Source organism: Pan paniscus, chromosome 6, assembly GCF_029289425.2.
Source record: "Pan paniscus chromosome 6, NHGRI_mPanPan1-v2.0_pri, whole genome shotgun sequence".
Lineage (NCBI taxonomy): Eukaryota > Metazoa > Chordata > Mammalia > Primates > Hominidae > Pan > Pan paniscus.
The window spans coordinates 121045788-121067559 of NC_073255.2; positions in this window are offsets into that span (position 1 = coordinate 121045788).

Here is a 21772-nt window from a genome sequence, read left to right on the forward strand (position 1 = left end):
TGTATAAACAAGGAGATATCTCCACCACTATCTGTATAAACATGGAAATATCTACACCGCCGTCTTTATAAACATGGAAATGTCTACACAGCAATCTTTATAAAGATGGAAATAACTACACCGCCATCTCTATAAACATGGAAATATCTACACCGCCATCTGCATAAACATGGAAATATCTACACCGCTATCTGTATAAATATGGAAATATATACGCCATTCTCTCTATAAACATGGACATAACTACGCCGCTCTCTGTATACACATGGAAATGTCAACACAACCATCTGTATAAACATGGAAATATCTACACCGCTATCTCTATAAACATGTTAATATCTACACCGCTATCTGTATAAACATGGAAATATCTACATCGCTATCTGTATAAACATGGAAATAACTCCACTGCTATTTGTGAACATGGAAATATCTACACCGCTATCTGTATAAACATGGAAATATCTACACCGCTATCAGTGTAAACATGGAAATATCTACAACGCTTTCTGTGTAAACATGGAAATATCAACACAGCTATCTGTGTACTTGTAAATATCTACAGAGTTATCTGTGTAACGATGGCAATATGTGCACCTCAATCTGTGCTAAATGGAAATATCTACACCTCTATCTCTATAAACATGGAAATATCTACACCGCTATCTGTATAAACATGGAAATACCTACACCTCTATCTGCATAAACAAGGAAATATCTACACCGCCATCAGAATAAACATGGAAATATCTACACCGCTGTCTCTATAACTATGGAAATATCTACACCGCCATCTCTATAAACATGGAAATATCTACACTGCCATATGTATACACATGGAAATATGTACACAGCCATCTGTATAAACATGGAAATATTTACACCGCTCTCTCGATAAACATGGAAATATCTACATCGCTCTCTGTATAAACATGGAAATATCCACACCGCTATCTCTATAAACATGGAAATACCTACACCGCTAATTGTATAAAAATGGAAATATCTACAACGCTATCTGTGTAAACTTGTAAATATGTACACAGCTATCTGTATAAACTTGGAAATATCTGCACGGCTATCTGTGTAAAGATGGAAATATCTGCACCGCAATCTGTGCAAAGATGGAAATCTCCACACCGCTATCCCTGTAAACATGGAGATATCTACACCGCTATCTGTATAAACATGGAAATACCTTCACCACTATCTCTATAAACATGGAAATACCTCCACCGCCATGTCTATAAACATGGAAATATCTACGGGGCTATCTGTATAAACATAGAAATATCTATACCGCCATCTCTATATACATGGAAATACCTACACCGCCATCTGAAGAAACATGGAAATATCTACACGACCATCTGTGGAAAGAGAGAAATATCAACACCGCGATCTCTATAAACATGGATATATCTACACAGCTACCTGTATAAACATAGAAATATTAACACCGCTACCTGTATAAACATGGAATTATCTACACCACGATTTGTATAAACAAGGAGATATCTCCACCGCTATCTGTATAAACATGGAAATATCTACACCACCGTCTTTATAAACATGGAAATATCTACACCGCAATCTTTATAAACATGGAAATAACTAAACCGCCATCTCTGTAAACATGGAAATATCTACACCGCCATCTCCATAAACATGGAAATATCTACACCGCTATCTGTATAAATATGGAAATATCTACACCATTCTCTCTATAAACATGGACATATCTTCACCACTCTCTGTATAAACATGGAAATATCTACACCGTTATCTCTATGAACATGGAAATATCTACACCGCCATCTGTATACACATGGAAATATCTACACAGTCATCTCTATAAACATGGAAATATCTACACCAACATCTCTATAAACATGGAAATATCTACACTGCCATATGTATACACATGGAAATATCTACACAGCCATCTGAATAAACATGGAAATATTTACACCGCGATCTCTATAAACATGGAAATCTCTACACTGCCATCTGTGGAAAGATGGAAATATCTACATCGCGATCTGTATAAAATGGAAATATCTACACCGCTACCTGTAGAAACATGGAAATATCTACACCGCTATCTCTATAAACATGGAAATATCTCCACCATGATCTGTATATACAAGGAAATATCTCCACCGTTATCTGTGTAAACATGGAAATATCTACACCGCTATCTGTATAAATACGGAAATATGTACAACCCTATCTGTGTAAACATGGAAATATCTACACAGGTATCTGTGTAAACTACGAAATATCTACACAGCTATCTGTGTAAAGATGGAAATATCTACACCGCAATCTGTGCAAAGATGGAAATATCTACACAGCTATCTCTGTAAACATGGAAATATCTACACCGCTATGTGTATAAACATGGAAATATCCACAGCTCCATCTGTATAAACATGTAAATACCTACACCGCCATCTGTATAAACATGGAAATATCTACACCGCCAGCTGTATAAACATGGAAATATCTACACCAATATCGGTATAAATATGGAAAAATCTACACTGTTATCTCAATAAACATGGAAATATCTACACCACCAGCTGTATAAACATGGAAATATCTACACCACTATCGGTATAAATATGGAAAAATCTACACTCTTATCTCAATAAACATGGAAATAACTACACCGCCATCTGTATATACATGGAAATATCTACACCACTATCTCTATAAACATGGAAATATCTACACTGCAATCTGTATGAACATTCAAATATCTACACAGTCATCTGTATAAACATGAAAATATCTACACCACCATCTGTATAAACATGGAAATATCTACACCACCATCTGTATAAACTTGGAATTATCTACACCACCGTCTCTATAAACATGGAAATATCTACATTACCATATGTATACACATGGAAATAACCTCACGCCATCTGTATAAACATGGAAATATTTACACCGCTATCTGTATAAACATGGAAATATCTACACCGCTACCTGCATAAACATGGAAATATCTACATCGCCATCTGTATAAACATGGAAATATCTACAACGCTATCTGTAGAAACGTGGAAACATCTACACCGCTAGCTGTATAAACGTAGAAATATCTACAAAGCTATTTGTATAATAGTGGAAAGCTCTACATCGCTATCTGTATAAACGTGGAAATATCTACCCCGCTATCTGTATAAACATGGAAATATCTACACCGCTATCTGTGTACACATGGAAATATCTACATCGCCATGTGTATAAACTTGGAAATATCTACACCGCGATCTGTATAGACGTGGAAATATCTACACCGCTATCTGTACATAGGTGGAAATATCTACACGGCTATGTGTATAAACATGGAAATATCTACACCGCTATCTGTGTAAACATGGAAATATCTACATCGCTCTCTGTGTAAACAAAGAAATATCCACACAGCTATCTGTGTAATGTTGGAAATATCTACACCGCTATCTGTGCAAAGTTTGAAATATCTACAACGGTGTCTCAGTAAACACGGAAATATCAACACCGCTATATGTATAAACATGGAACTGTGTACACCGCCATTTGTATAAACATGGAAATATCTACACCGCCATCTGTATAAACAAGGAAATATCTACACCGCCATTTGTATAAACATGGAAATATCTACACCGCTATCTGTATACATATGGAAATATATACAATGCTATCTCTAATAAACATGGAAATATCTACACCGCTATCTCTATAAACATGGAAATATATACACCGCCATCTGTATAAACATGCAAATATCTTCACATTCATCTGTATAATCTTGGAAATATCTACACCACTATCTTTATAAATATGGAAATAGCTAAACTGCCATCTGTATACACATGGACAATATCTACACAGCCATCAGTACAAACATGGAAATATCTACAAAGCTATCTTTATAAACATGGAAATATCTACACCGCTGTATGTATAAACATTGAAATATCTTAACCACTATCTTTATAAACATGGAAATACCTACACCGCCATCTCTATAAACATGGAAATAACTACATCGCCATCTGCATGAACAAGGTAATATCTACACCGCTATCTGTATAAACATGGAAATATCTACACCACCATCTGTAAAAACATGGAAATATCTACACCGCTATCTGTATAAATATGGAAATATCTACACCTTTATCTCTATAAACATGCAAATAACTACACCGCTATCTGTATAAACATGGAAATACCTACACCGCTATTTGTATGAACATGGAAATATCTACACCGCTATCTGCGTATGCATGCAAATATCTACATCGCTATCTGTATAAACATGGAAATATCTCCAGCGCTATCTCTATAAACATGGAAATATCTACAACGCTACCTGTATAAACATGGAAATAACTACAACACTATCTGTGTAAACATGGAAATATCTACACAGCTATCTGTGTAAACATGGAAATATATACACCGCTATCTGTATAAAGATGGAAATATTTACACCGCAATCTGTGCAAATATGCAAATATCTACACCGCTATTTCTGTAAACATGGAAATATCTACACCGGTATCTGAATAAACATGGAAATATCTACACCACGATATGTATAAACATGGAAATATCTACACCACGATCTGTATAAACATAGAAATATGTACACCGCTAGCTGTATAAACAAGGAAATATCTACACCGCTATCATTATAAACATGGAAATATCTACATTTCTATATGTATAAACATGGAAATATCTACACTGCCATCTGTATAAACACGGAAATAGCTACACAGTCATCTGTATAAACATGGAAATCTCTACAAAACTATCAGTATAAACATGGAAATATCTACACTGCCATCTGTATAAACATGGAAATATCTACACAGTCATCTCTATAAACATGAAAATATCTGCAACAATATCTGTGTAAACATGGAAATATCTACACAGATATCTGTGTAAACATGAATATATGAACATCACGATCTGTGTAAAGATGGAAATATCTAGAACGCAATCTGTGCAAATATGAAAATACCTACAGTGCTATCTCTGTAAAGAAGAAAAATATGTACGCCACTATCTGTATAAACATGGAAATATCTACACCACTATCTGTATAAACATGGAAATATCTACACCGCCATCTCCATAAACATGGAAATATCTACATCGCCATCTGCATGAACATGGAAATATCTACACCGCTATCTGTATAAACATGGAAATATCTACACCACCATCTGTAAAAACATAGAAATATCTACACCGCTATCTGTATAAAAATGGAAATATCTACACCTTTATCTCAATAAACATGCAAATAACTACACCGCTATCTGTATAAACATGGAAATACCTACACCGCTATTTGTATGAACATGGAAATATCTACACCGCTATCTCTATATCATGGAAATATCTGCACCGTTATCTGAATAAACATGTAAATACAAACACCGCTATCTGTATAAACATGGAAATATCCACACCACGATCTGTATAAACATGGAAATATATCCACCGCTATCTGTATAATCATGGAAATATCTACACCGACATCTGTGTAAACATGGAAATATCTACACCGCTATCTCTATAAACATGCAGATATTTACACCGCTATCTGTATAAACATGGAAATACCTACACCACTATCTGAATACACAAGAAAATATCTACACCGCCATCTGAATAAACAAGGAAATATCTACACCGCCATCTGTATAAACATGGAAATATCTACACCGCTATCTCTATAAACATGGGAATATCTACACCGCCATCTATATAAACATGCAAATATCTACACAGTTGTCTGTATAAACATGGAAATATCTACACCACCATCTCTATAAACATGGAAATATATACACTACCATGTGTATACACATGAAAATATCTACACAGCCATCTGTATAAACATGGAAATATCTACAACGCTGTCTCTATAAACATGGAAATATCTCCACTGCTATCTGTATAAACATGGAAATATCTACACAACGATCTCTATAAACATGGAAATATCTGCACCGCTATCTGTATAAACATGGAAATATTTACACCGCTATCTGTATAAACATGGAAATATCTACACCACTGTCTGTATAAACATGGAAATATCTACAACGCTATCTCTCTAAACATGGAAATATATACACCGCTATCTGTCTAAACTTGGAAATATCTACCGGGCTATCTGTGTAAAGATGGAAATATCTGCACCGCAATCTGTGCAAAGAGGGAAATATCTACACCGTTATCTCTATAAACATGGAAATATCTACACCGCTATCTATATAAACATGGAAATATCTACACCACTATCTGTATAAACAAGGAAATATCTACACCGCCATCTGTATAAACGTGGAAATTTGTACACCGCTATCTCTATAACCATGGAAATATCTACACCGCCATTTCTATAAACATGGAAATATATACACTGACATATGTATACACATGGAAATATCTACACGGCCATCTGTATAAACATGGAAATATTTACAACCCTATCTCTATAAACATGGAAATATCTACACCGCCATCTGCATAAACGATGAATTATCTACACTGCCATCTATATAAACATGGAAATAACTACACCCGTATCTCTATAAACAAAGAAATACATACACCTCTAACTCTATAAACATGCCAATATCTAAACCGCAATCTCTATGAACATAGAAATATCTACACCGCCATCTCTATAAACATGAAAATATCTACACCGCCATCTCCATAAACATGGAACTATTTACACCGCCATCTTTTTAAACATGGAAATATCTACACCGCTATCTGTATAAACATGGAAATATCTATACCGCTATCTGTATAAACATGGAAATATCTCCACCGCTATCTCTATAAACATGGAAATAACTACACTGCCATCTCTATACACGTGGAAATAACTACACGCCCTCTCTATAATAATAGAAATATCTACACCGCCATCTCTATATTCATGGAAATGTCTACAGTGCTATCTGTATAAACAGGGAAATATCTACACAGCCGTCTCTATAAAAATGGAAATATCTACACCGCCATCTGTATATTCATGGAAATAGCTACACAGTCATCTGCATAAACATAGAAATAACTACACCGCCATCTGCATAAACATGGAAATATCTACACTGCCATCAGTATGAGCATGTAAATATCTACACAGCTATCTCTATAAACATGGAAATTTCTACAACGCTACCTGTATAAACATGGAAATATCTACACCGCTCTCTCTATAAACATGGAAATATCTACACCGTTATCTGTATAAACATGGAAATATCTACACCGCTATCTGTATAAACATGGAAATGTCTACACCGCTACCTCTATAAACATGGTAATGTCTACACGGCTGTCTCCATAATCATGGAAATATCTACAACGCTATATGTATACCCATGGAAATATCTACACAGCTATCTCTGTAAACATGGAAATATCTACACCGCTATCAGTGCAAAGATGTAAATATGTACAAAACTATCTATGTAAATATGGAAATATCTACACCGCTATCTGTATAAACATGGAAATATCTACACAACTATATGTATAATCATGTTAATATCTACACCGCTATCTCTATAAACATGGAAATATCTACACCGCCATCTGTACAAACATGGAAATATTTACACCGCGATCTCTATAAACATGGAAATCTCTACACTGCCATCTGTGGAAAGAGGGAAATATCTACATCGCGATCTGTATAAAATGGAAATATCTACACCGCTACCTGTAGATACATGGAAATATCTACACCGCAATCTGTATAAACATGGAAATATCTCCACCACGATCTGTATAAACAAGGAAATATCTCCACCGCTATCTGTGTAAACATGGAAATATCTGCACCGCTATCTGGATAAACACGGAAATATCTACAACCCGATCTGTGTAAACATGGAAATATCTACACAGGTATCTGTGTAAACTAAGAAATATCTACACCGCTATATGTGTAAAGATGGAAATATCAACACCGCAATCTGTGCAAAGATGGAAATATCTACACCGCTATCTCTGTAAACATGGAATTATCTACACTGCTATGTGTATAAAAATGGAAATATCTACACCTCAATCTGTATAAACATGGAAATACCAACACCGCCATCTGTATAAACATGGAAATATCTACACCGCGAACTGCGTAAACATGGAAATATCTACACCGTTATCGGTATAAACATGGAAAAATCTACACTGTTATCTCAATAAACATGGAAGTAACTACACCGCCATCTGTATATACATGGAAATATCTACACCACTATCTCTATAAACATGGAAATATCTACTCTGCAATCTGTATGAACATTCAAATATCTATACAGTCATCTGTATAAACATGGGAATATCTACACCACCATCTGTATAAACATGGAAATATCTACACCACCATCTCTATAAACATGGAAATATCTACATTATCATATGTATACACATGGAAATATCTTCACGCCATCTGTATAAACATGGAAATATTTACACCGCTATCTGTATAAACATGAAAATGTCTACACCGCTACCTGCATAAACATGGAAATATGTTCATCGCCATCTGTATAAACATGGAAATATCTACAACGCTATCTGTATAAACGTGGAAATATCTACACCGCTAGCTGTATAAACGTAGAAATATCTACAACGCTATTTGTATAAACGTGGAAAGCTCTAGATCGCTATCTGTATAAACGTGGAAATATCTACACCGCTATCTGTATATACATGGAAATATCTACACCGCTATCTGTATACACATGGAAATATCTACATCGCCATCTGCATAAACTTGGAAATACCTACACCGCTATCTGTATAAACGTGGAAATATCTACACCGCTATCTGTACAAAGTTGGAAATATCTACACCACTATCTGTATAAACATGGAAATATCTACACCGCTATCTGTGTAAACATAGAAATATCCACACAGCTATCTGTGTAAAGTTGGAAATATCTACACCGCTATCTGTGCAAAGATGGAAATATCTACAACGCTATCTCTGTAAACATGGAAATATCTACACCGCTATATGTATAAATATGGAAATGTGTACACCGCCATCTGTATAAACATGGAAATATCAACACTGCCATCTGTATAAGCATCGAAATATCTACAATGCCATCTGCAGAAAGATGGAAATATTTACACCACTATCTCTATAAAAGTGTAAATATGTACACCGCTATTTGTATAAATATGGAAATATCTACACCCCTATCTCTATTAGCATGGAAGTATCTACACCGCCTTCTCTATCAACGTGGAAATATCTACACTGCCATCTGTATAAACATGGAAATAACTACACCCGTATCTCTATAAACATGGAAATACATACACCGCTATCTGTATAAACATGGAAATATCTACACCGCCCTCTGTAAAAACATGGAAATATCTAAACTGTCATCTGTATAAACATGGAAATATATACACCTCCATCTGTAAGAACATGGAAATATCTAAACTGCCATTTGTATACACATGGAAATATGTACACTGCCATCTGCATAAACATGGAAATATCTACACCGCTATCTCTATAAACATGGAAATACCTACAATGCTATCAGTATAAACGTGGAAATATCTACACCGCTATCTGTATAAACATGGAAATATCTCCACCGCTATCTCTATAAACATGGAAATAACTACACTGCCATCTCTATACACGTGGAAATAACTACACGCCCTCTCTATAAAAATAGAAATATCTACACCGCCATCTCTATATTCATGGAAATGTCTACAGTGCTATCTGTATAAACAGGGAAATATCTACACAGCCGTCTCTATAAAAATGGAAATATCTACACTGCCATCTGTATATACATGGAAATAGCTACACAGTCATCTGCATAAACATAGAAATAACTACACCGCCATCTGCATAAACATGGAAATATCTACACTGCCATCAGTATGAGCATGTAAATATCTACACAGCTATCTCTATAAACATGGAAATTTCTACAACGCTACCTGTATAAACATGGAAATATCTACACCGCTATCTCTATAAACATGGAAATACCTACAATGCTATCAGTATAAACATGGAAATATCTACACCGCTATCTGTATAAACATGGAAATATCTACACTGCCGTCTCTATGAACTTGGAAATATCTACACCGCCGTCTAAACATGGAAATATCTGCAACAATATCTGTGTAAACATGGAAATATCTACACAGATATCTGAGTAAACATGAAAATATGTACATCGCTATCTGAGTAAAGATGGAAATATCTAGATTGCAATCTGTGCAAATATGAAGACATCTACACTGCTATCTGTGTAAACATGGAAATATCTACACCACTATGTGCATAAACATGGAAATATCTACACCGCTATCTGTATAAACATGGAAATATCTACACCGCCGTCAACATAAACATGGAAATAACTACCCCGCCATCTGTATGAACATGGAATTATCTACACCGCCATCTCTATAAACATAGAAATATATACACTACCATCTGCAGAAAGATGGAAATATCTACACCGAGATCTGCATGAATATGGAAATATCTACATCACTATCTCTATAAATATGGAAATACCTACACCGTAATCTGTATAAACATGGAAATATCTACACTGCTATCTGTATAAACAAGGAAATATCTACACCGCTATCTGTATAAACTTGGATATATCTACACCACCATCTGTATACACATGGAAATACCTCCACCACTATCTGCATAAACACGAAAATATCTACACCGCTGTCTGTATAAACACTGAAATACCTACAAGGCAATCTGTATAAACATGGAAATATCTCTATCGCAATCTCTATCAACATGGAAATATCTACACCGCTATCATAATAAACATGGAAATATCTACACCACTATCTGTATAAACATGGAAATATCTACAACACTATTTTTGTAAGCTTGGAAATATCTACACAGCTATCTGTGTCAACATGGAAATATGTAAACGGCTATGTGGTTAAAGATGGAAATATCTACACAGCAATCTGTGAAAATATGGGAATATCTACACTGTTATCTCTGTAAACATGGAAATACCTTCACCGCTGTCTATATAAACATGGAAATATCTACACCGCTATCTGTATAAACATGGAAACACCTACACCCCTCTCAGTATAAACCTGGAAATATCTACATGGCCTTCTCTATAAACATGGAAATATCTAAACTGCCATCTGTGTAAACATAGAAATACATACAAAGACATCTGTACAAACATGGAAATATCTACACCACTATCTGTATAAACATGGAAATATCTACACTGCCATCTGTATAAACATGGAAATATCTACACAGCCATCTGTATACAGATGGAAGTATCTAAACTGCCATCTGTATAAACATGGAAATATATACACAGTTATCTGCATATACATGGAAATATCTACACCACTATCTGTATAAACATGGAAATATGTACACTGCCATCTGTATAAACATGGAAATATCTACACTGCCATCTGTATAAACATGGAAATATCTGCACCGCTATCTTTATAAACATGGAAATATCTACAACACTATCTGTGCTAATATGGAAATATCTACACCGCTATCTCTGTAAACATGGAAATATCTACACCGCTGTCTGTATAAACATGGAACTATCTACACCGCAATCTGCATAAACATGGAAATATCTACAACACTATCTGTGTTAATATGGAAATATCCACAACGCTATACGTCTAAACATGGAAATATGTATGCCGCCATCTGTATAAACATGGAAATATGTACACCGCTATCTGTGTAAAGATGGAAATATCTGCACCGCAATCTGTGCAAATATGGAAATATCTACACTGCGATCTCTGTAAACATGGAAATACCTACACCGCTATCTGTATAAACATGGAAGTATCTACACCGCTATCGGTATAAATTTGGAAATATCTACACAACAATCTCTATAAACATGGAAATATCTACACCGCTATCTGTATAAACATGGAAATATCTACACTGATATGTGTATTAACATGGAAATATCTACACTGCTATCTGTATAAATATGGAAATATCTACACCGCTATCTCTATAAACGTGGAAATGTCTACACCGCTATCGGTATAAACACGGAAATATCTACATGGCCATCTCTATAAACATGGAAATATCTAAACTGCCTTCTGTATAAACAAGGAAATACCTACACCGCCCTATGTAAAAACATGGAAATATCTACACTGTCATCCGTATAAATATGGAAATATCTACATCCCCATCTGTATGAACATGGAAATATCTAAACTGCCATCTGTATACACATGGAAATGTGTACACTGTCATCTGTGTAAACATGGAAATATCTACACCGCTATCTCTATAAACATGGAAATACCAACACCGCTATCAGTATAAACTTGGAAATATCTACACCGCTATCTGTATAAACATGGAAATATCTACACTGCCATCTCTATAAACTTGGAAATATCTACACCGCTATCTGTATAAACATGGAAATATCTACAACACTATCTGTGTAAACATGGAAATATCTACACAGATATCTGTGTAAACATGGAAATACGTACATCACTATCTGTGTAAAGATGGAAATATCTAGACCGCAATCTGTGCAAATTTGAAAATATATACAATGCTATCTCTGTAAACATGTAAATATCTACACCACTATCTCTATAAACATGGAAATATCTGCACCGCCATCAGCATAAACAAGGAAATAACTACACGACCATCTGTATAAACATGGAATTATCTACACCGCCGTCTCTATTAACATAGAAATATATACACTGCAATCTGTAGAGAGATGGAAATATCGACACAGAGATCTGCATAAACATGGAAATATCTACAGCGCTATCTCTATAAACATGGAAATAACTACACCGCAATCTGTAGAAACATGGAATTATCTACACCACTATCTCTATAAACAAGGTAATATCTACACCGCTATCTGTATAAACATGAAAATATCTCCACTGCTATCTGCAGAAAAACGAAAATATCTACACTGCTATCTGTATAAACATGGAAATATCTACATCGCTATCTGTATAAACATGGAAATATCTCCACCGTAATCTCAATCAACATGGAAATATCTACACAGCTATCTTTATAAACATGGAAATATCTACACCAATATCTGTATAAACATGGAAATAACTACAACACTATCTGTGTAAACATGGAAATATATACACAGCTATATGTGTAAACATGTAAATATGTACACCACATTCTGGGTAAATATGGAAATATCTACACAGCAATCTGTGCAAATATGGGAATATCTACACCGTTATCTCTGTAAACATGGAAATATCTACACCGCTATCTGTATAAACATGGAAATATCTACACCGCTATCTGTATAAAGATGGAAATATCTACACCGCTATCAGTATAAACACTTAAATATCTACACTGCTGTCTCTATAAACATGAAAATATCCACAATGCTATCTGTGTAAACATAGAAATAACTAAACAGCTATCTGTGTAAACATGGAAATATATACAGCGCTATCTGTGTAAAGATGGAAATATCTTCACTGCAATCTGTGCAAAGATGGAAATATCTACAACGATATCTCTATTAACATGGAAATATCTGCACCGCTATCTGAATAAACATGGAAATATCTACACCGCTATTAATATAAACATGTAAATATCTACACCGCCATCTGTATAAACATGTAAATATCTACACAGTCAACTGTATATACATGGAAATATCTTCGCCACCATCTCTATAAACATGGAAATATCTGCACTGCCATCTGTATATACATGGAAATATCTACACAGCCATCAGTATAAACATGGAAACATCTGCGCCGCTATCTCTATACACATGGAAACACCTACACTGCAGTCTCTTTAAACATTTAAATATCTACACCGCAATCTCTATAAACATGGAATTATCTACACCGCCATCTCTATAAACATGAAAATATCTACACTGCCGTCTCCATAAACATACATCTATCTACACCGCCATCTGTGTAAACATGGAAATATCTACACCGCTATCTGTATAAACATGGAAATATCTACACTGCCGTCAGTATAAACATGGAAATATCTACACCGCGAGCTGAATAAACATGGAAATATCACACCGCTATCTGTGAACATGGAAATACCAGCACCACTATCTGTATAAACATGAAAATATCTACACCACTATCTCTATAAATATGGAAATACCTATCTCTATAAACATGGAATTATCTACACCGCTATCTCTAAACATAGAATTAACTACACCGCCATCCCTATAAACATGGAAATATATACACCGCCATCAGCATAAACCTGGAAAAAACTACACCGCCATGTGTATAAACATGGAATTATCTACACCGCCATCTCTATAAACATAGAAAAGTCTACACTGCCATCTTTAAAAGATGGAAATATCTACATCGAGATCTGCATAAACATGGAAATATCTACACCTCTACCTGTATAAACATGGAAATATCTATACATTTGTCTGTATAAATATGGAAATATCTACAGCGCTATCTCTATGAACATGGAAATGTCTACACCGCTACCTGTATAAACATGGAAATATCTACAATACCATCTCTATAAACATGGAAATATCTAAACCGCCATCTGTGTAAACATAGAAATACGTACAAAGTCATCTTTACAAACATGGAAATATCTACAGAACTATCTGTATAAACATGGAAATATCTACGTTACCATCTGTATTAACATGGAAATATCTACACCGCTATCTCTATAAACATGGAAATATCTACACCGTGATTCATATAAACATGGAAATATCTACACCGCCATCTCTAGAAAAATGGAAATATCTACACCCCTATCTGTATAAACATGGAAATACCACACCGCTATCTCTATAAACATGGAAAAATCAACACCGCTATCTCTATGAACATGGAAATATCTACACTGCCATCTCTATAAACACGGAAATATCTACACCGCGATCAGTATAAACGTGGAAATATCTACACCGCTATCTGTATAAACATGGAAATATCTCCACTGCTATCTCTATAAACCTGGAAATATCTACACCGCCATCTGTATAAACATAGAAATACTTACAAAGTTATCGGTATAAACATGGAAATATATACACCGCCATCTGTATAAACATGGAAATATCTACACAGCCATGTGTATATACATGGAAATATGTACACCGCTATCTATATAAACATGGAAACCACTACACCGCTATCTGTGTAAACATGGAAATATCTACAACGCCATCTACGTATCCATGGAAATATCTGCGCCGCCATTTGTATAAACATGGAAATATCTACACGGACATTTGTGTATAGATGGAAATATCAACACCGCCATCTGTACAAACATGGAAATATCTGCACCGCTATCTGTATAAACATGGAAATATCTACACCGCGGTCTGTATAAACATGGAAATATCTAACCCGCTATCTGTATAAACATGGAAATATCTACACCGCTATCTCTATAAACATGGAAATATCTACACCGCCATCTGTATAAACATGGAAATATCTACACAGCCATCTGTATATACATGGAAATAACTACATCGCTATCTGCATAAACATGGAAATATCTACACCGCTATTTGTATAAACAAGGAAATATCTACACCGCTATCCGTATAAGCATGGAAATAACTACACCGCTGTTTGTATTAACAAGGAAATATCTACACCGTGATCTGTATAAACATGGAAATAACTACACCGCTATTTGTATAAACAAGGAAATATCTACACCGCCATCTGTTTAAACATGGAAATATATACACAGACATCTGTTTAAACATGGAAATATCTACACCGCTATCTGTATAAACATGCTAATAACTACACCGCTATCTGTATAAATGTGGAAATATTTGCACCGCTATCCCTATAAACATGGTAATATCAACACCGGGATCTGTATAAACATGGAAATATCTACACCATGATCTGTATAAACATGGAAATATCTACACCACGATCTGTATAAACATGGAAATATCTACACCGTGATCCGTATAAACATGGAAATATCTACACCGCCATCTCTAGAAACATGGAAATATCTAAAACGCTATCTGTATAAACATAGAAATATCTACACCGCTATCTCTATAAACATGGAATTATCTACACCGTGATCTGTATAAACATGGAAATATTTACACCGCTCTCTGTATAAACATGGAAATTTATACATCGTTATCTGTATAAATATGAAAATCTCTACACCGCTATCTCTATAAACATGGAAATATCTACACTGCCATCTGTATAATCATGGAAATACTGATACAGTCATCTGTGTAAACATGGAAATATCTACACCACCATCTGTATAAACATGGAAATATTTACAATGCCATCTGTATACACATTGAAATACCTACACGGCAATCTGGGTATAGATGGAAACATCAACACCACCATCTGTACAAACTTGGAAATATCTGCACTGCTATCTCTATAAACATGGAAATAACTACAATGCGGTCTGTATAAATATGGAAATATCTACACCGGTATCTGTATAAACATGGAAATATCTACACCATGATCTGTATAAACATGGAAATATATACACGGCTATCTGTATAAACTTGGAAATATCTGCACCGCTATCTCTATAGACATGGAAATATCTACAAAGCCATCTGTATAAACACGGAAATACCTACACAGTCATGTGTAGGAACATGGAAATATCTACACTGCCATCTGTATAAACATAGAAATATCTACACAGCCCTCTGTATAAAAATGGAAATATCTGCATAGGCATCTGTATAAACATGGAAATACCTGCACCGCTATCTGTATAAACATGGAAATACCTACACCCGTGTCTCTATAAACATGGAAATATGTACACCGCTATGTGTATAAACATGGAAATATCTCCACTGCTCTCTGTATAAACATGGAAATCTCTCCACCGTTATCTGTATAAACATGGAAATATCTACAGCGCCATCTCTATAAACATTGAAATATCTACACTGCCATCTGTAAATACATGGAAATATCTACACAGTCATCTGAATAAACATGGAAATATCTACACCACCATCTGTATAAACATGGAAATACCTACAATACCATCTGTATACACATGGAAATATCTACGCAGACATCTGTATATATATGGAAATATCTACACCGCCATCTGTATAAACATGGAAATATCTACACTGCCATCTGTAGAAAGATGGAAATATCTACACCGCAATCTCTATAAAAATGGAAATTTCTACACCGCCATCTCTATAAACATGAAAATAACTACACTGCCATCTCCATAAAGATGGAAGTATCTACTCCGCCATGTGTAAAAACACGGAAATATCTACACCACCAACTGTGTAAACATGGAAATATCTACACCGCTATCTGTATAAACATGGAAACATCTACACGGCCATCTGCATGTCCATGGAAATATCTACGCCACCATCTGTATAAACATGGAAATATCTGCACGGCCATCTGTGTATAGATGGAAATATCAACACCGCCATCTGTACAAACATGGAAATACCTACACCGCTATCTCTATAAACATGGAAATATCAGCACTGCCATCTGTAAAAACATGGAAATACCTATACAGTCATCTGTATAAACATGGAAATATCTACAAAGCCATCTGTATAAACATGGAAATATCTACACATCCATCTGTATATACATGGAAATATCTACACCGCTATCTGTATAAACATGGAAATACCTACACCGCTATTTCTATAAAATAGGAAATGTATACACCGTGATCTGTATAAACATGGAAATATTTACACCGCTATCTGTTTAAACATGGAAATTTCTACACCGTTATCTGTATAAATATGGAAATATCTATACCGCTATCTCTATAAACCTGGAAATATCTACACCGCCATCTGTATAAACATGGAAATACCTATACAGTCATCTGTGTAAACATGGAAATATCTACACCACCATCTGTATAAACATGGAAATATCTACAATGCCATCTGTATACACATGGAAATACCTACACGGCAATCTGTGTATTGATGGAAACATAAACACCGCCATCTGTACAAACTTGGAAATATCTGCACTGCTATCTCTATAAACATGGAAATATCTACACTGCGGTCTGTATAAACATGGAAATATCTACACCGGTATGTGTATAAACATGGAAATATCTACAGCGCCATCTCTATAAACATTGAAATATCTACACTGCCATCTGTAAAAACATGGAAATATCTACACAGTCATCTGAATAAACATGGAAATATCTACACCACCATCTGTATAAACATGGAAATACCTACAATACCATCTGTATACACATGGAAATATCTACACAGACATCTGTATAAATATGGAAATATCTACACCGCCAGCTGTATAAACATGGAAATATCCACACTGCCATCTGTAGAAAGATGGAAATATCTACACCGCTATCTCTATAAATATGGAAATATCTACACCGCCATCTCTATAAACATGAAAATATCTACACTGCCATCTCCATAAAGATGGAAGTATCTACGCCTCCATGTGAATAAACACGGAAATATCTACACCACCATCAGTGAAAACATGGAAATATCTACGCCGCCATCTGTATAAACATGGAAATATCTACACGGCCATGTGTGTATAGATGGAAATATAAACACCGCCATCTGTACAAACATGTAAATATCTACACTGCTATCTCTATAAACACGGAAATATCTACACCGCCATCTCTATAAACATGAAAATATCTACACATCCATCTCCATAAACATGGAACTAACTACTCTGCCTTCTGTATAAACATGGAAACATCTACACCGCCATCAGTCAGAATAAGGAAATATATACAATGCCATAAGTATAAAGATATAAATATCTGCACCGTGAGCTGTATAAACATGGAAATATCTACATCGCAATCTGTATAAACGTGGAAAAACCAACACTGCTATCGGTATAAACATGGAAATATCTACAACGTCATCTATATAAACATGGAAATATCTAAACCGCTATGTCTATAAACATGGAAATACGTACACCGCTATCTTTATAAACATGGAAATATCTACACCGCTATCTGTATAAACATGGAAATATCTACACCGCTATCTGTATAAACATGGTAATATCTGCACCGCTATCTGTATAAACATGGTAATATCTACACCACCATCTATATAAACATGGAAATATCTACACCGCCATCTGTATAAACATGGAAATATCTACAATGCCATCTGTAGAAAGATGGAAATATCTACACCGCAATCGGTGTAAACATGGAAATATCTACACCGATAGCTGTAAAAACATGGAAATATCCACACCGCTATCTGTATAAACATGGAAATATGTACACCGTGATCTGTATAAACAACGAAATATCAACACAGTCATCTGTATATATATGGAAATATCTACAACGCTATCAGTATAAACATGGAAATAACTACAGCGCTATTTGTATAAACAAGGAAATATCTACACTGTGATCTGTATGAACATGAAAATATTTACACCGCTATCTGTATAAACATGGAAATTTCTACACCGTTTTCTGTATAAACATGGAAATATCTCCACTGCTATCTCTATAAACATCGAAATATCTAAACCGCCATCTGTATAAACATGGAAATACTTACAATGTTATCTGTATAAACATGGAAATATCTACACCGCCATCTGTAGAAACATGGAAATATCTACAAAGCCATGTGTACATACATGGAAATATCTACACCGCTATTTATATAAAGATGGAAATAAATACACCGCTATCTGTCTAAACATGGAAATATCTACATCGCCATCTACATATCCATGGAAATATCTGCGCCGCCATCTGTATAAACATGGAAATGTCTACACGGTCATCTGTGTATAGATGGAAATATCAACACCGCCATCTGTACAAACATGGAAATATCTGCACCGCTATCTGTATACACATGGAAATATCTACACCGCGGTCGGTATAAACATGGAAATATCTACACCGCTATCTGTATGAACATGGAAATATCTACACCGCCATCTGTACAAACATGGAAGTATCTACACTGCTATCTCTATAAACATGGAAATATCTACATTGCGGTATGTATAAACATGGAAATATCTACACCGGTGTCTGTATAAACATGGAAATATCTACACCACGATCTGTATAAACATGAAAATATATACACCGCTATCTGTATAAACATGGAAATATCTGCACCGCTATCTCTGTAAACATGGATATATCTACAAAGCCATCTGTATAAACATGGAAATACCTACACAGTCATGTGTAGGAACATGGAAATATCTACACTGCCATCTGTATAAACATAGAAATATCTACACAACCCTCTGTATAATTATGGAAATATCTCCATAGGCATCTGTATAAACATGGAAATATCTACACTGCTATCTGTATAAACATGGAAATACCTACACAGCTGTCTCTTTAAACATGGAAGTATGTAAACCGCTATGTGTATAAACATGGAAATATCTCCACTGCTCTCTGTATAAACATGGAAATATCTCCAATGTTATCTGTATAAACATGGAAATATCTACAGCGCCATCTCTATAAACATTGAAATATCTACACTGCCATCTGTAAAAACATGGAAATATCTACACAGTCATCTGAATAAACATGGAAATATCTACACCACTATCTGTATAAACATGGAAATACCTACAATACCATCTGAATACACATGGAAATATCTACACAGACATCTGTATAAATATGGAAATATCTACACGGCCATCTGTATAAACATGGAAATATCTCCAATGCCATCTGTATACACATGGAAATATCTACACGGCAATTTGTGTATAGATGGAAACATCAACACCGCCATCTGTACCAACTTGGAAATATCTACACTGCTATCTGTATAAACATGGAAATAAATACACCACCATCTGTATAAACATGGAAATACCTACAATATCATTTGTTTACACCTGGAAATATCTACACAGACATCTGTATAAATATGGAAATATCTACACCTCCATCTTTATAAACATGGAAATATCTACACTGCCATCTGTAGAAAGATGGAAATAACTACACCGCTATCTCTATAAATATGGAAATATCTACACCGCCATCTCTATAAACATGAAAATATCTACACTGCCATCTCCATAAAGATGGAAGTATCTACTCCACCATGTGTATAAACACGGAAATATCTACACCACCATCTGTGAAAACATGGAAATATCTACAACGCTATCTGTATAAACAAGGAAATATCTACACCGCCATCTGCATGTCCATGGAAATAGCTTCGCCGCCATCTGTATAAACATGGAAATATCTACACGGCCATCTGTGTATAGATGGAAATATCAACACCGCCATCTGTACAAACATAGAAATATCTACACCGCTATCTCTATAAACAGGGAAATATCTGCACTGCCATCTGTAAAAACATGGAAATACCTATACAGTCATCTGTATAAACATGGAAATATCTACAATGCCATCTGTATACACATGGAAATATCTACAGAGCCCTCTGTATAAACATGTAAATATCTACACTGCTATCTCTATAAACATGGACATATCTACACCGCCATCTCTATAAACATGAAAATACCTACACTGCCATCTCCATAAACATGGAACTAACTACTCCGCCATCTGTATAAA